At 42.3% G+C, this 16,857-nt stretch overlaps 1 protein-coding gene across 1 annotated transcript in view; it reads right to left on the bottom strand.

Moving 5' to 3' along the window:
• Positions 1 to 16,857, bottom strand: part of LOC125432636 (protein eyes shut homolog) — a 300,627-nt gene that overhangs the window by 123,636 nt on the left and 160,134 nt on the right. The gene's annotated exons all lie outside the window — the stretch shown is intronic.

Raw genomic sequence — 16,857 nt, 5'->3', positions numbered from 1 at the left:
AGCTGTTGGGGGTCTCTGAATTCAATGAGAGTTTCACCACTGAAGTTTACTTAGTTCCTTTAGCTCCCAATTTTTCCCCCAGTCTGATGCCATCCTAACAGACTTGCACCTTTCTAAGGGTTACGATACATGTTACAACTTTTAACGCATCATATCTGGTCCCCTCTGATCTGACTTTGCCTCAGACAGTCACACATTCCCCAGTTAAGATCAGAAACATGGTGTAGAGAGAGAAATCTCAGCTTTTCCTATGCCTTTTGCCCAACCTGTTAGTACACATGCATCCTCCCAACAGAGCAAATAATGCCTTCCCCACCCCTTTCAGGTAAGGAAATGGGGATTTATTATGCATGCTTTGTTTACCCCAAGGCTACTTGCTGCACAGTGGGGTCTCCCTGTGTCTCTGTGACTATACTCAAAGAAGTGCCCCTCTACTGGTTCTGATCACAGCTGCCTTTTTGCCTGCCTCTGCTTCTGGTCATTCCAAATTGCTGTGTTGATTAGCAGCTTTTTTGTTCCCTTATAAATTTTAAAAAGTGTTTTAATGAAATGCTGGTATTAGTATCCTCCACCCCCCAAAAAACCCCAGAGGCACCATTGGGCCTTTCCCCACTTCCCTTAAGCCCCGCGCTACTCGAGGAGAGTAGCGTGGGGTCCCCCGGCACTCCCCACTGAGAGGGGCAGCGACAGCCGCGAGTCAGCCAGCTGTGCTGATGTCGTGCCCCTCAAGCACCAACATCAGGCGGCCTCTTCTAGCGGTAGCACGGTAAGCTGGCGCAGAGTCGCGGTCGTGGGGCGACTTGACGGCATCCTGGGATGCGCTGCAGCTGAGGCTGTGGCCGCGAGCATCCTGTACCGCAAACGCGCCTTTTGATGGCCCCGCCAAGAGTGCGGGTCGGGGACTCTGCCGTTGCAAGTTTTAGATGCTGCGAATGAGAGCAGCTATGACAGCATAGAGGGGACCGATGGGAGTGGGGAAAGGCCCATTGATCCCACAGAAACGTCTGCAGAGGAGTGAGCAGAACTACTCTGGAATGGACATGGGAAGTCACAAAACCCAAAGATAGTCAAATGGACACTGTGACTTCTTCACTTTTCCCGTGCTGGCAGGGAAAACATTGCACTTTGCCAGCTCTTGGAAACCATGGGGTTTGTCGGATCTGCTGCACAGTGATTTCAGGAGCAAGGAAAATGTGTCAATAACTCTGCCCCAGAGGAAATGTACTCTCACCATGGGACGGGTCAAAAGTGCATTAAAAAACAGTAAATGGATGAGGCTGAAGACTCTTTTACTGCTGAATTATCCTGATGCAAATTGAAGCACTATGCACTTAGGAGACAAGTTTTCCTCATAACTGATATGTGACTGCTTGAGTCAAAGCGCGGTTTCAGGGAACCCAGATACAAAACACTAAAAATTGTAATCTGTAGTTAAGCTTGATGGATGTAACCGTGCTAAGGATGTCACTCCAAATATTATTCATAAAGCAACTGTGTTTTAAATAGTCACAAGCCTTTATTGGCATAAAATAAACATACAAAATCAGCATACAAAATTTGCCCATTATTGCTCACAATTATAGACGCTGGTACTAAAATACTAAATACTAAAATATATACATGGTCCTTCTGTAATATGGGACATTCCTTCCAGCTAACTTAACTCACTTAAACGTCATCGGATACTGACAGAAGCTAGCAAAATTACTGCTGGCTATATGTGGTCATAATACATAGACATTGGTTGGTATTCATCTAGACTTACGTCTATTATTGTTAGCAGAAATTTTGCTACATTCTCACACACTGTGGGATCCATGTTGTTCAAAAGCATAGGTATCTTAAGAGCATCAGTTAGATTGTTATACAGAAATGGGATAAGTGCAGATTGTGACATTCTGATTTTGCAAATACACGTAATGAAAGAGGTTGATCAGTGTCTCCGCACGACCCATATTGCATGGACATAGCCTCCTCTGTTTATCAATTTGTTGATATCTATATAGAGCTTAACATAGAAGGCATTAGATTGAATCTGGCAAGTGTTAAAGCTCTTCTTAATTTAGGGTTGGTGATCCACTGTCAATCATTGGCCATGTGTCCCTGTTCAATTATGGAATAAGCAGGGTCAGGGGGGAACACGTTTTCCTCGCTGTTATCATATCCGATACTCTTGTTCCTAATAGCAGTTTTCAAGCAGCGTATATGTATGCTTCTGATAGGGAAAGAGAGGGACTAACGACTCTAATGAAAAGCCAAGAGTGTTGATTTTTTCCTCAACTGAACTTCAGCCACCTAAAATTGCATAGTGGAAGCATGAGGTGTAACAAACTGGGTGATCCTGCAGATAGTGGATCTCGTAGCCGACATCTGACAGTTCTCAGCACCAGGCCATGTTGGCATATGATATTTGCCGAGTTCACAAACATGGGGCTGCATATGAAACTTTAATTTGGTAAGCCCATAATTTTATTGTGGAAAGAAGCGGGACTGGGCTGTGTTTATATTTTTGTTTATAGCTCTGATCCAAATAGGTGCTCCATAGAGGAGCTGAGAGCGCTTTAGCATTGAACACCTTCAGTGCTTGGATGGTATGTACTGGTGGCCCACAGTGAAAAGCGTGAATTGCTAGGGCACTGTTTGTTAGCTGCAGCGAAGTGCTAATTTCCTATGTACTGCCCAATTAAGGTTGCTGGTAAAGGTTATGCCCAAATATTTGAACTGGTTTAACTTGTTCTATGGTCTGTTATTGATGGTCCATGTATGACTGGGGGTCTTCTGGCAAAGACCATTATTTTTTGGTTTTTTTTCATAGTTAATTACCAGTTAAGCTCCTCTTGCAGTATTCAGCACAGCAATTTAAGAGGCGAGTGAGACCAACTTTAGTGTGGGGAAGAAAGAGCGATTATTAAAGTGCATGTACAGTAGCGAACTTGCGTGTTTAGTGCTTAGTTGGGAACATGCCCATTGGCCTTCTGGAGGGGTTGGCACTAGATCACTAAGGAATATATTGTGAACAAAGTGGGGGCCAATGTACAGCCTTGTTTGACCTCTGGTTGTGATGATATTTTCTGGCTGGCGGTCCTTTTTGTTTAGCGGCTCTTATTCTGCCAGCTAGTGCAAGTGTGTAGCTGTTTTATAAGAAACAGTAGTCTGGGGTTCATGTGCTTGTCCGTCAATTTTCTCCACAGTAGGGCTCTAGATATGGAGTCAAATGCCCCTTTTAAATCCAGGAAGGCTGCAAACAGTTTACGGTTATTATGAGTTATACTTTTGTTAGCTAAGTGTGCTAAAACTGTTACATGATCCAGTGTTGATTTATTTTTAGTGAATCAAATTTGCTCCGGTCCTATTACTTCTGCTTGCTTGACCCAATCTTCCACTCTCCTAAGGAGTAGTTTTGCATATAGTTTGCCAATTACAGATAATATGAAGCTTATAGGACGATAGTTTGAAGGATTTGTAATATCACCCTTTTTGTAGATTGGGACAACTATAGACGCCAGCCACATCTTTGGGATGCGGCAAGCAACTGTGTTAGGAAAGGTTTATATCTACTACTGTGATTAATAAATTACCATCCAGAACTGGCCATTCTAGTTTATTCACAGCATCTTTATTTTTGGTGCACTTATCTCCCTTATAATAAGCGCTTGTCATTCAGAGTTCTATTGACTGATTTCTTCTCCAAGCCATTAATCTGTGTCTCCATTTCATGACCAACATCCAGTCTCTATCCCATACCACTGTCATTTTCTGTTATCACTTCTGTTAGTGTCTTGAAAAGTTCCTCTCCCTAGAGTAAGTGAGGCCAAATCATTTCAGCTTCTCCACTGAAGTAGAACAGTATTTCAGCCACTTTAACTCAAACTTAATTTCCTTAAATAGCTAAAAGAAGAGGTAAGCCCCCATCAAGGTTTTAAAACTTCAGACTGAAAGTAAAGATTACAATGTTTGTATGCTCCTTAGAATCACAGAGTTGGAAGAGACCACAAGGGCCATCCAGTCCAACCTCCTGACATACAGGAACACACAATCAACACACTCTTGATACACACTCTTGAGACCATTCAGCCTCTGTTTAAAAACCTCCAAAGAAAGAGACTCCATCACACTCCAAAACAGCGTATTCCACTGTCAAACAGTGTCAGGAAGTTCTTCCTAATGTTTAGGTGGAATTTCATTGCCTGTACCTTGAATCCATTACTCCTTATTTGGAGCAGCAGAATCCATTACTCCTTATTTGGAGCAGCAGAAAACATGACATCCCTTCAAATATTTAAACATAGCTATCATGTCACCCCTTAACCTTCTCTTCTCCAGACTAAACATACCTAGCTCCCTAAGCCATTCCTCATAAGATGTGGCATCCAGACCTTTTACCATTTTAGTTACCCTCCTTTGGACCTGTTCCAGCTTGTCAATATTCTTCTTGACTTGTAGTATCCAGAACTGCACACAATATTTCAGGTGAGGTCTGACCAATGCAGAATAGAGGGGTACTATTACAATCCTCAGTTTAAACATTGTACTCCTATTGATGCAGCCCCAAATTGCATTGGTTTCCTTGGCTGCCGCATCACACTGCTGACATGTTCAGTTTGTGGTCTACTAAGACTCCCAGATCCCTTTCTCATGTACTGTTGTCAAGTCAGGCGTCACCTATTCTTTAACTGTGCAATTCATTTTTTTGATGCCAAGAAATTGGCAAAGATGTATAAAGGTATGCAAGGATGCAGGTAAGGGTTTTTTTCCTTGGGTTCAACCCCCTCCCCTTTGGCATGGATTTAAAGGGAGAATCTGAGGTCCCTAGTTTAAACATTGAAAGTGATGCTGTTTAGGGGTGGATTCCAGCATTACAGCAGCCACCCATGGGGGGGGGGGCAAAACTCAGATTTTTTACTGGGCTCCATTTTCTCTAGCTATGCCTCTGCCTGGAGGTGAGGGCAGAAAGGACTTCTGGCTGCCAGCTGGGAGCCCAGCCGGTGGGGGTGGTGGGGGTGTGTGGATGCACCAGGGGAGTCTGCCATCCCTGGCCTCAGAGAGCTGCTTTTATAAGCACTGAGGCCAGGGGGGGGGAGGGCTTGGGGAGGCATGGCCATACCCCAGGGGGGGCCTGACTCCATCCCCACCCCCCATAAAAATATATACCTACGTCACTGAAGGTATGTCTAACAGATGTTAGAAATGCCAACAAGAGGAGTCTTTCTTTCATATGTGCTGGATGTGTAAAGAAGCTAAATTCTTTTGGGACATAAAATTAAAGGAAATACAAAAGATCCTGAAGACAACAATTGTGGAAAGAAAGAGCAAGGCTTTGTCCACAACAATTGTGGAAAGAAAGAATCAATGCAAACCATTCTTTATGTATGTGACTACTGCAGTCAGGACTCTATATGCACAAAAATGGACAGACAACAAAATACCAACAAAGGAGGATTGGATCTTGAATGTTGCAGAATATTCAGAAATAACACAACTGACATCTCTGTTAAGGGACAATAATATGGACAACTTTTTAGAAAACTGGAAACCTTTTACAGAATACTTTTTGAAAACCTATTCAAACAGAGAAACAATAAGAGGATTTGAAATCTGAAAGAAAACAGCAGAATGTAGTACAACATTAGTAAAACAAAAACAACTGAATTATATGCATGAATCTAGAGTTAACTTTCAATCAAGGATGAGATAGCTGGAAGTCATCATAGGGTATGAAATGGGTTGCATTTTGTTAATTTTTTGTTGCTGTTGTTGGCATCTATGTATGTGTTTGTTTTTTTATGTGAGAAAAAAATAGGAAATTATTCAAGAAATTCTACAAAGACTTCAAGGTCCCTTTCACATGTACTGTTGTCAAGCCAGGTGTCAAATAAATAGATTTAATGTGTTTGCTTTAATCACAAAGCAAGGCTATCATTAAAACAGCCTAGACATTTCAGTTAAATTCAGCCTCATTGCTGATGCTTCCTGTTGCACTCCCATTTTGTTCAACCCAACATATCAAGGGTAATCATGTTGAAATTACTAGAAAACTGCTGAAAAGATCAAACAGAGAATGCATCATCAGGCACCAGGCAGCCAGCGAAGTGCAGTGGTTTGAATATTGCACAAGAGTCTGCAAGACCTAGTTTCAAATCCCCATTCTGCTATGAAGCTTCCTGAGTGACCATGGCCATCTCTTGCTGAACTTAGCTCAAAGGTTGCATAGAAGAGAAATGGGGAGAATGATGTTCTAAATTGCTGTGAATCCCCATTGGAGAGAAAAGGACATAAATATAAACAAGTAAGGAAATAAGGTAAGTAAGCATATATAAGGGAGAAGCTGGTACTGCTTATAAGATTTTGACAAGATAAAATATAGTTTGTATACTCCTGAACTGGTGGCGTAAGTGCAGGGCCAGGGCTGCGACGCAATTTTTTATTTTTTATTTTTTATTTCATTTTTATACCGCCCTCCCCCGGAGGGCTCAGGGCGGTGTACAACACTACCAAACTGATAAAAGCAAAAATACAAAGTTGAGAATTAAAATGCAGCATTCAATTATCAAACTCAATTAAATTTAAAATAGATGGCATCCGACTATTTAAACTCCTCTTAAGAGAAGGACAGTGGGTCTTAGAGTGTTTCTCAGTATGTTTCGGGCACCCACATCAGCAGCTGGTCTCCCCAAAGGCCAGGTTGAATAGCTCAGTCTCACAGGCCCTGCGGAACTCATTGGGTCACATGCAGGGCCCAGACACCTTATGGAGGGAGAGCATTCCACCAGGCAAGAGAGGCCAGGTGGCAGTATGAAAGCCCTGGCAACCTGAGTGGAAGACCAACTACCATCATCATAGAGGGGGCGGGGATCACCAGCAGATTGGCCTCCAAACCCAAGGTGGAAGCTGAGAAACATTGGCTCCATCCCCAGGAATGCCTCCGCCATTTTCCCGCCACACTGACATGGCTGGGGGTGGTGTGAGAGTGCTGACATGAAGCCAGGTACCATGGTCAGATGTCACAGGATGTCACAGTGGCCAAGTGCCAATGGATTTGCCCCTCCACCAGAATAGGCTTTATGAAGAGAAAACTGCCTTCTTTTTGTTGGATACTACATGGTATTGATGTTGATCAGGTTAAAGTTTGCTTATCTTAGTGTTATTGTTTCTCATAATCTGAGCTGGAACTCCCATCAAAAGGCTGCGTCTAATAAAATCAAACCGTGTGTTGAGGCAATTGTTTATTATTTTTATACCAAAGGTGGAAAACATATCCTTGGAGTCTTAAATCCAAAATTGATCCATTTTTTTCCTGCTGCTATTAAATAAATGCTATTAATGAGTCTACAGATCATCCTCTGCTCTGGTTTTTACAGAGTTTGTTAAATGCCTCTCAGAGCATTGCTGGTGTTTTCCTCCATTCTGAGTTTGGTCAAATGTATCATGGATCTAGGGCATGGTTGTTTGTCTCTACAATTTACGCAGGTTTTATGTGTGTGTGTGTGTTTTAACACTTTATTTAATGATCCAATTTAATGATCCATGCTCTCTAATATGTTGCTGTTCAGTCCTAAGAAGGCCCTTAATAAGATGCTTCATCCTAATATGCATTTGTAATTTTATAATGGCAATGTGGGTGTTTTTAACATTGAGGGATATCTAATTTTCTTGAAACATGGTTTGCATAAGTCATCCATCTGCAACCTGCAGCTCCAGAGTTACGTGTGGCTCTTTTGCTGCTCTAAAATGGCTGTCTACCCAAGCAGATAGCTGGCCAGGCAGAGCAGTGCCGGAGGTGCAGCCTTGCCTGGAGGCTGATAGCCTATTTCTTGCAGAGGTCATGGGGCCAGGCAGGAGAAACAACCCAAGAGCTGCAGCCACCAATCAGCTGCTTGGCAGTTTCACTAGGGGTGCTGTGGGCTACAGCCATGACAGCTGGTGATCCTTCTGCTCCACACACTCCACTGTGGTTTTGAGTAGGGAGATGGCATCTGCTCAGCACATTCACCATCTGGCAATCAATGGTCCATTCTGCACAGCACAAATAAGACATTCTGAGGGCCTCAGAAAAGGTGTCTTAGGAAGGAATTCTGCACAGTTTTTCCCCACAACATCCTCAGGATGCCTTATGTACTTTTCAGGCTGAAAAGGCACTCAGGATTGGTGCCTGCAGAGCAAACATCCTTGGGCTACCTTCAGCAAATGGAAGCAGGGAGAATCCCTTCAGGTACACACAAAATGTCAGGTACAAGCTGAGGGTGAAGCTGACCAGAGAGCTTACCAGTAGGGTGGAAAAAAGCCTCTTCCCTCTGTGGACACCTGTGATGTCCAGAAAACAAATGAGAGGCACCTTTTTGAAAGATGTCCCCTGGAGGTCTTATTTTCGGCATGTGGAGTAAAATTAAGAAATCATCTGTTTTGAAGACATCCCCCAGATGTCTTTGTGCTGTGAAGAATGGATCAATGTCTGCATGCTTGTGCTCCCACATGTCAGGCAAAAGTGCCAGAGAGAGGAAGATGCCATGTTCATGCCTCCAGTGTGATCCCCATGTACGCAGATTGCCTGGAGAGTGTGCAGCATTGCCAGGGGCAATCTGGGCCAAAGGGAAAAGAGCCAGTGGAGGAGTGACTGACTGGCACGGAAGGAGAGCTCAGTGACTGAAGCTGCTGTGGGAAACAAGGGTTGATTCAGCATGGGCCAAAAACAGCAGTGTGAAAACGGTGTGAAAATGGTGTAAAAGGGTTTAAAATGGTGTAAAAGGGTTTATACTGTTTTCACACCGTTTTCACACCGCTGTTTTTGGCCCATGCGGAATCAGCCAAAGTCACCATGACAAAAAAAATTGACAAGAAATTTTAATTGACAGGCATATCATGGGATATGATTAGAGAGCATAGGAAATCAGATACTTTCTCTAAAATAAAGAAAAGTATACTAAAGAGATTGATCGTGTTAGCATGTTGATTTGTGCTCATCATTTTTGCTTGTCTCAGTTTTTTGGAATTTCTCTCCCATGTTGTTTGTCTGCTTATACTTATTTCTTGACAACTCCTTTTCAGCACTTTTTTTTCTTTTTGCTGGACTAAATGCTAACTTTTCTACGGGTATGCAAAGTACATACATGAACTAGCCCTAGTTGGAAAGAACCTGCCTATGCTCTTCCAGTTCAACTGATTCTCTGGAACACGTGCTCCTGGAAAGTAATTTGTATGAGGATCTAGAAACAAGTTATATTACTAGTCTTCTAACAGATCTGACTAATATCTCTGTGTTTGAGGGCCTTTCCCCACTTACTTTAAGCCCCGCGCTACTTGAGGAGAATAGCATGGGCACTCCCCCGGCACTCCCCACAAGAGGGGCAGCGACATCGCAGCCGCCCCGACGCTGCCGCTGTCGCGCCCCCTCAGCACGCAGCATCCCTGGCGCTCTTGCAAAGGGTGCCTTTTGATGACCCCGCGCAGAGCGCGGGGTCATGGGGATGCCGGGGCGCGTGCCAGGGATGCCGCGTGCTGAGCGCCGCGGCATAGGGGGGATAGGGGAGAGTGGGGAAAGGCCCTGAGTTAATATCTTATTTATTAAGTGATGATCCTAAGCGACCATTTCAAAATTGATCACATATCCTTTAAACTATTGCTTGAGATTTATTAATCAAGGAGCTTCTTTTTGTACCTTTATCTCCTAGTCAAAGGTTGAAGCGATTTCTGGAGCCAATACTCATGAATCAGTGTCTATCAAGACTATTATGCAACACAAGAAATTTCCTAACAAAAAATTCAAAAAGATATAAGAACCCTGCTGCATCAGACCAATGGTGCATCTAGTAAAGCATCCTGTTTCACACAGTGACCAATCTGTTGACCTAGAAGGCCAACCATTAGGGTATAGAGGCCAAGGTTTTCCCCTAGTGATGCTTCCTGTTACAATATTCAGAAGTTTGCAGCCTTTGTTTATAGAGTTTCCCTTTAGTAATGACAGAAAATCTTTCTCACACACTACTTTTGAAACAATATTATTTGAGTGCTGTGTGGTTTCCGGGCTGTATGGCCATGTTCTAGCAGCATTCTCTCCTGACGTTTCGCCTGCATCTGTGGCTGGCATCTTCAGAAGATGCCAGCCACAGAAGCACAAACTGACATTGAAATACTGTTCACCAGTCGCCCCAACCGAAGCCAGTGCTAACACCAAGTGATTCCGGCCGTGAAAGCCTTCGACAATATTATTTGACTTTTGTGCAACATAATGGTGTTATATTGTGGGCAGTTGTGAACCTCTTGACTTTCTCTTATTGTAAGGTAAATTTATTTTAACATAATCACTTCAGGGAAAAGCCTTTGCTTTACTTTCACTTTTCATTTGTTCTGTACATTGCTGGTTGTGGCCAGTCCAGGCCTTGCTTATGTTCTAATAAAGTTCTATTTTGTTTTGGTATTGAGTGCTGTGGCTATTACCAACGAGTAAATATTTTTTATCACTACTTGGTTTAGTTTGACCACTAGAAGCCAAATAAAATTGCTTTGGGAACTGGAGAGATCCAACAGCTGTCACTTGGCCACCCCTATCCAAAATTATCAAGTTGCCAGAGGTTCATACTGGGAGGGAAAGAAAACATTTAGAACTTTTCTTTGCATGATTTACATCCTCTTCTCTTTTTAACGTGAAAAGACTGAGCTATCCTGATCCCTTCATAAGAAGCTGAGGCAGAATAGCTCTAAATAGGTTTATGTTAATATATACTTTGAAACAACAAAACGAGCCTCAGTTCTGCACCCGGTTTTCTGTTGATGTATGATTGTACAAGCTTTCTTCTAAAAATTAATTTATTGGTGGCTATTCACTATGCAAATAATTCTTTCAGTACAGTTTACATCCATTATGCCTTCAAATGATGTTTGTTCTCAATCACAGGCAGAGCTGAGTGCTCCTGTGAAATAAATGCTTCAGGAAGGCTGTGGCTTACTGAAAAATTGGTAAGATCTTCATAGGCATAATTACCCCTGTTTATGTGTTTAAGATTAACGATGTAATATTGATTATGTATAAGGATGTATAATGGTCATTTCTCATTTTCTCTTGTTTAAATATATATATATTTGTTTGACAAGGTCTATGAATATTCTTAATTAGTTCCATTACTTAAAACATGAAAGGTAAAAAATGACATATGAGTCCTCAAATACTTACAATGCTGCTCCTATCATTGGCTAGTTACTCAATCATCTTTACAGGATATTGGGCAAGACAAATCTTCAAGATAAGAGTTTAATATGGAAAGTGACAGAGGATTAAGGATGAGCCTACCTTGCTATTATCTCTCAGTAGAATCCTCTGATATATAACACATGAATGTTCATTTTTTCCTGACAATAATACAAGCAAGACTTCCAAACAGTGATACTTTGACACAGGGTTTCTACAAATTATTTGCCTGCCTTTGAATGCTGGGATTTCCTGTGATTTGAATTGGGAGACTATGGACCTGCAAACTAATGCCCAATATGAGTCACTCAAAAAGAATAACGCAATATTAATTTAGACATAAGCATTTCTCCATTCTCTTCTGAAAGCCCTATTAATTATTTGTAACTTGGCTTGGCCATAAATACCTAGGTGTGGGACAGGTAAGGTGACCAGATGGTCACCTTGTGAACCCGGGACAGGGGTAGGCAGCTGCACGTGCATGTGCGCGCAGCCGCAGGAGCACACTGCCTTCTGGGGCACTGCTGTTTCCCGCCGAAATGGCAGCGCCCCAGAAGGCAGTGCTCCTGAGGCCGTGTGCGCATGCGTACGCGGCCGCAGGAGCGCACGGCCTTCTGGGGTGCTGCCGTTTTCACAGGGCGGGAAACGGCAGCGCCCCAGAAGGCCGTGCTCCTGCAGCCACGCGCGCGGGAGCCTGCCGCACTGCCTTGCGCCCCAGAAGGCAGTGTGGCAGCCTTCCAAAAATCGGGACAATGGAAGGAACCCGCGGGACGCGGGACAAATTTTGTGAAGGCGGGACTGTCCCGCCAAAAGCGGGACGGCTGGTCAGCCTAGGGACAGGAGATTAGGCCTGAAAATTATATTTGATAAAGAACCACTAGATGGTTCTTTCTCTCTCTTTAGGCCAACTGGTCAGCAGTTAAATGCACACTAAGGAATGTGGAATATCATGGTACAGGGCCAAAGAAGTGACAGAGAATATATCTTATAGGCCTTTAAGGCATACCCAGATAGATAAGATGGGCTACGTGAATAAACACAGAAATGAAAAGGACAAAGGTTAAAGGAGAGATGAATCTGATGAGACAATTGAAAATGTGTTTTTCTATATTTTAATGAACTCCGAAATGTATGTGAAATCTTTTTACCCTGGAGATGTCTCTACCTGGGCATAACCCTCCCTCAGGAATGTTGGGAACTGTTTCTCTTGATAGAAGCCAGAAATACTGAGTTCAGTTTATTGACCCTTTGCCTATGGGAGGAGACATGCAGCTTTTGTGTAAGGAAGGTCAGACTAGCCAATTTGATTTTAAGGTAAAGGAATTAAGGCATATCTGGGAGAAATATGATCATAGAGGATATGTATGTAAGAGGATGGGTTTGAATGGTGACGTATGTATTTTTTGTATCTATAAAAAGAGAGGTCTTTGTCTGGTTGGGTGTGACTCTATCCTAGAGAGACCACCTTGTGAGAGACACAATTCTACACAGTAAAATAACTTTTCTCTTAAAGCCTGACTCGTCAGTATTCTTTTCTTCACTAGTCTTTCAAAACATAACTGAGCTGGACTATAAAGGGGTTACGGTCCGACATAGGTAATATTTGGCCTATATCTCAGTAGATTGTCTTTTCTCCTCTGTGTTTCTCACTGAGCTTCCCTTCTTCCCAGTTCTTCAGCCTTGCCTTCGGACTGACTTCCAGGCTCATATCCTCATATATTCCTGAGTTGATTCCAATTCTCTTTAGTTTTTGTCAATAGTGTATTGAGCTGTGAATTTCAGAGCTTGGCTTTTGCCACCAATGAATTGCATCCAAAAATCACCAATGCAACATGCTGACAGATGTGATTCAGTCATGGAAGCCAATGCACCTATTTAAATATTAGCACAATGTGAACATAATGGCTAATTCCAGTCAAATGATGCTAATGCATTCTGTCCTAATTAAGAGTTTCCAAGTAGTCTTCAAGGACTGCCCCACATACAGCATGTTACCGAAAGCTAGTTTAAAGTTACAGAGCTATGCACCAGTGTAGCCATGTCAGCTGTCTAAACAGGAGGAAAGTTTATAGATAAGAAAAAGATGAAAGTATTCCTGGAAACAGTTTCAAACAGTTTCAACCTCATCAAGGTGTTAGGACAGAACCAAGAGTTATGCCAGTCTCTTTGGTTGATCAGATAAAGAATATCCTTTAGAGATGACAACCCCATGCAGATATTCAACTTGAACAACTAATATAATCTCTATTTTGTCCAGATTCACCCTCGGCTTCTTCACCTTCATCCACTTGAACACAATATTCAGACATTGACCCAAAACTAGAAGAGCTGTTTCTTGAGGCTTTGTGAATGACAATTACAGCTGGGAATAATCTGCATATTGATGGCATCTTAGTCCAAAAACAGAGATAATCTCTTGCAATAGCTTAATCTAAATATTGAGAAGCAGCAGTGAAAGAACACAGCACCAAGGAATATGCATTTCAAATCCAATTTAATGACCCATGCTCTCTAATATGTTGCTGTTCAGTCTTAAATAGGCCCTTAAGAAGACACTTCACCCTAATATTAATTTATAATTGTATAATGGTAGTGGAGAAAATGAGACACTTGCTAGCAGCATCTGAATAATACTTTACTGAATTTGTTCTTCTCTGCTTACAGGTACTTACCGGTAAGACTTGGGTGTGACAAGACAAATGAGTCAAAAGGCTCTTGTCCTTCAACTTTTAGCCTGAGAGTCATGGCATAAGATCAATCAACAGAAAGAGAGAAAGAGACTGCTTGGCCTCCTCACCATTGCCGAGTCATTGTTATGATTTCATTTATTGACTTACATGTTTGTTTATCTGTATACTTATTTCTCGCCCACCACTGAAGTCCCTGGGCAATTTATATATGCTTTTAGATACATTAGTCAAAAGTAATATGAATAATCAAGATTTTGTGCAATCCTCATCTTAGAATAATTATTTCAGAAGGATAAACACTGTTTGTGGATTGTCATTGTCCTTAAAATGTCTTTAACGTGCACAGGAGAAACACAATTAGCAAGATGACCTTTTTCTTCTCTTTGAAGCCAGACTGTCTCAGATGCATCTTAGAATGCATGGGACACAAATGAAACTGGATTGATAAAATGTTTCGAGGACATACGTTATGCAAATATTGTCCTACAAATAAATAGCTAATTTGGAATATGGATTTGGGGGTCAGTCATGTAGACTAAATAGCTTAATCATGGGCCCTTTCCGCACAGGCCTTTTACATCGCCCTAGGGATGGCAAAAACGCCGTCCCTAGGGAGCTGTTCGCATGGGGGGCGCAGCTGCATCGCAGCCGTGCTGCCTTCGCTCCCCCCCAGCGGTGCGAAGCCGCCATTTTCCCATCTCGCTCCCTGAGCGAGGTATTTGGAAAACGGCGGCTTCCAGCTGCTGCTGTGTGAACGGCAGTGGCTGGAAGGCACTATCCCCCCCCTTCCCGAACGACTTACCTTCCCTGTGACCTTCCAGCGCATCGCCCAGGCCTGGGGACACCCCCCTGCCCTGTGACTCCAGAGCTGTTGGGCAGGGCAGGGGGGGCGTGTCTCCTGACCTGGGCGACGTGCGGGAAGGTCGCAGGGAAGGTATGTCAATCGGGCGACGGCGCAGTGCTGCGCTGTCTTCCCTGCCTTTACTGGGACACCTGGGGGGAGGTGTCAGTGTCGTATACACTGACACACACCCCAGCGTGGCTGTGCAGAAGCGGCCATGCATTCAGTCAAAAACTCTGTTACATTATGTACGTTTTATAGCTCAATCCTACTAGGCAAAGGCACCAGTGGCCAGCTGCTCCTCAGCGCCACAGTAGTCCAGGCTGCCACAGAGCTGCACTGGAATCTGATCAGATGCAGGCATATGTGAATCAGGAGGGTGGCCTGGGGTGGAACCAGTGTTAGTTAGCTTACACCCTGGGTTTGCAGGTAGTTGCACCATGGCCTGGGGCATGAATTTAAAACCCCCCATGGAGGACTTTCCAGCAGCAAGTGTGTGTGTGTGTGTGGGGGGGGGGTTCCTCTCCATGCAGCTGGAAAGCCCCTTGTTATCTTTATTTAAATCTAGCCTTTTAAGCCTATTCATGTTACATATAGATTTTAATTACTGCATAGAATGGTTTATTTTTGTTGTTGTTTATTTGTGTCAATATAAATGTAATCATAAATAAAATTAGTCCAACCAATGGTTTTCATTACTTAAATTGGTTATAATGAAATTAGATATTAACAAATACTGAAATATTAACAAAAATATGTATTTTGACTTTGTGGTGAGTGTAATGCAGTTAAACAGTCAAATAACCAGGGTTTGGAGAGCAATCCTTAAAGGTGTTTAATTTATATTAACGTTGTCACTTCTCATGAAACTATTTCTCACAACTCTAATTAATTCTGAACTACTCAGGGCTAGGATACCGTTTATAAAGATGTGGAGAAAGAGGCATCCTGTTTCAGGCAAAGGATTGTGAGATACTACTGAAGCACATCAAAAATTCAGAGATATATACATCAATTCTATGTTTCTCTGGCATAGTTTATTCCTTATATAGAGTGAAGAAAAGAGAGAATATATGAATATATATATATACCATCATAGAATTTTAATTTTGCTGTAGGTTGTCTCTGGTTCTACCTGTAACACAATGAGACTGATGAGTAAGTAAACTCACTCGAGAAAAAAAGTAAAGCAATTAACAGTGTAGAAGAAGGATGAAATAACCTAGTAGATTTTTGCTGAAGGAATAAAAACTGGCTAAGAGTTCATAGAAAGGACAGTTAGGTTGTACTATTCAAGGTTGAGAAGTTCAAGCTTTTCCAGGGCATGAAGGGCAAGGTGACATAAACATCTGCTCTTCAAGAACATGATTAATGAGCTTGGATGGTTCCAGCAATTGCTTTATCATTGATATAGATAATTTTAAAGGAGGTGAGGATAATTGTAAATCAAGCAGGAGGCTTAAAAAAGCAAAATTTCAGGAAAGAGTTGTGTCCTGGAACATTGTAGTGCATTTAAACTACAAAATAAAGACAAAATGAAATATAAGTGGAAACACAACATGAAGAACTCTGCGTGTATTTTGGCCTGTGTGTATCTTGGCCTATATTTGGGCCTGTTTCTGTTTTACTTAAATTATATTTAAGGGGCACAATCAGAAATTTCACACTTCATGCAACAATAGTGTTTTCAGTATTATGCATACAATATTAGGAAATCCTCCTCCAAAGATTTCAAAAAGGTTTTTAGTACATATATGAGAGTTAGATTTGCCCTAAGGACATCTGGATAACTTGAAACAAGATTTGACTTTAGGAATATACAGTTAGAATACAAGAACAGGATTTTACAAGTGTCTGCTTCATTCAGTCAAGCTTGAGTTAACTGCTGAAGTCACATGCCGAGAATCACATGAGCTTCTGCTAGCCAAAGAGGAGAGACAGACACACAGGCACAGACAGACTGCACCGACATTCAAACTGAGCACTTGTATAGAAAGAGTTTGCTGTTCTTATATTTAATGTAACTTCATTTGTTATCCAGTAAAGTTCTACAAAGCAACTCAATTGCAACTCTGCTATATTATTTACTCAATTCATTGCAATGCAAACAAACAGCCGTGATGGTGACCAAAGGTCATTTCAGTCCA

This window comes from Sphaerodactylus townsendi, linkage group LG01, assembly GCF_021028975.2.
Source record: "Sphaerodactylus townsendi isolate TG3544 linkage group LG01, MPM_Stown_v2.3, whole genome shotgun sequence".
In the NCBI taxonomy this organism is placed as follows: domain Eukaryota; kingdom Metazoa; phylum Chordata; class Lepidosauria; order Squamata; family Sphaerodactylidae; genus Sphaerodactylus; species Sphaerodactylus townsendi.
This window is presented reverse-complemented; position numbering and strand designations above follow the sequence as displayed.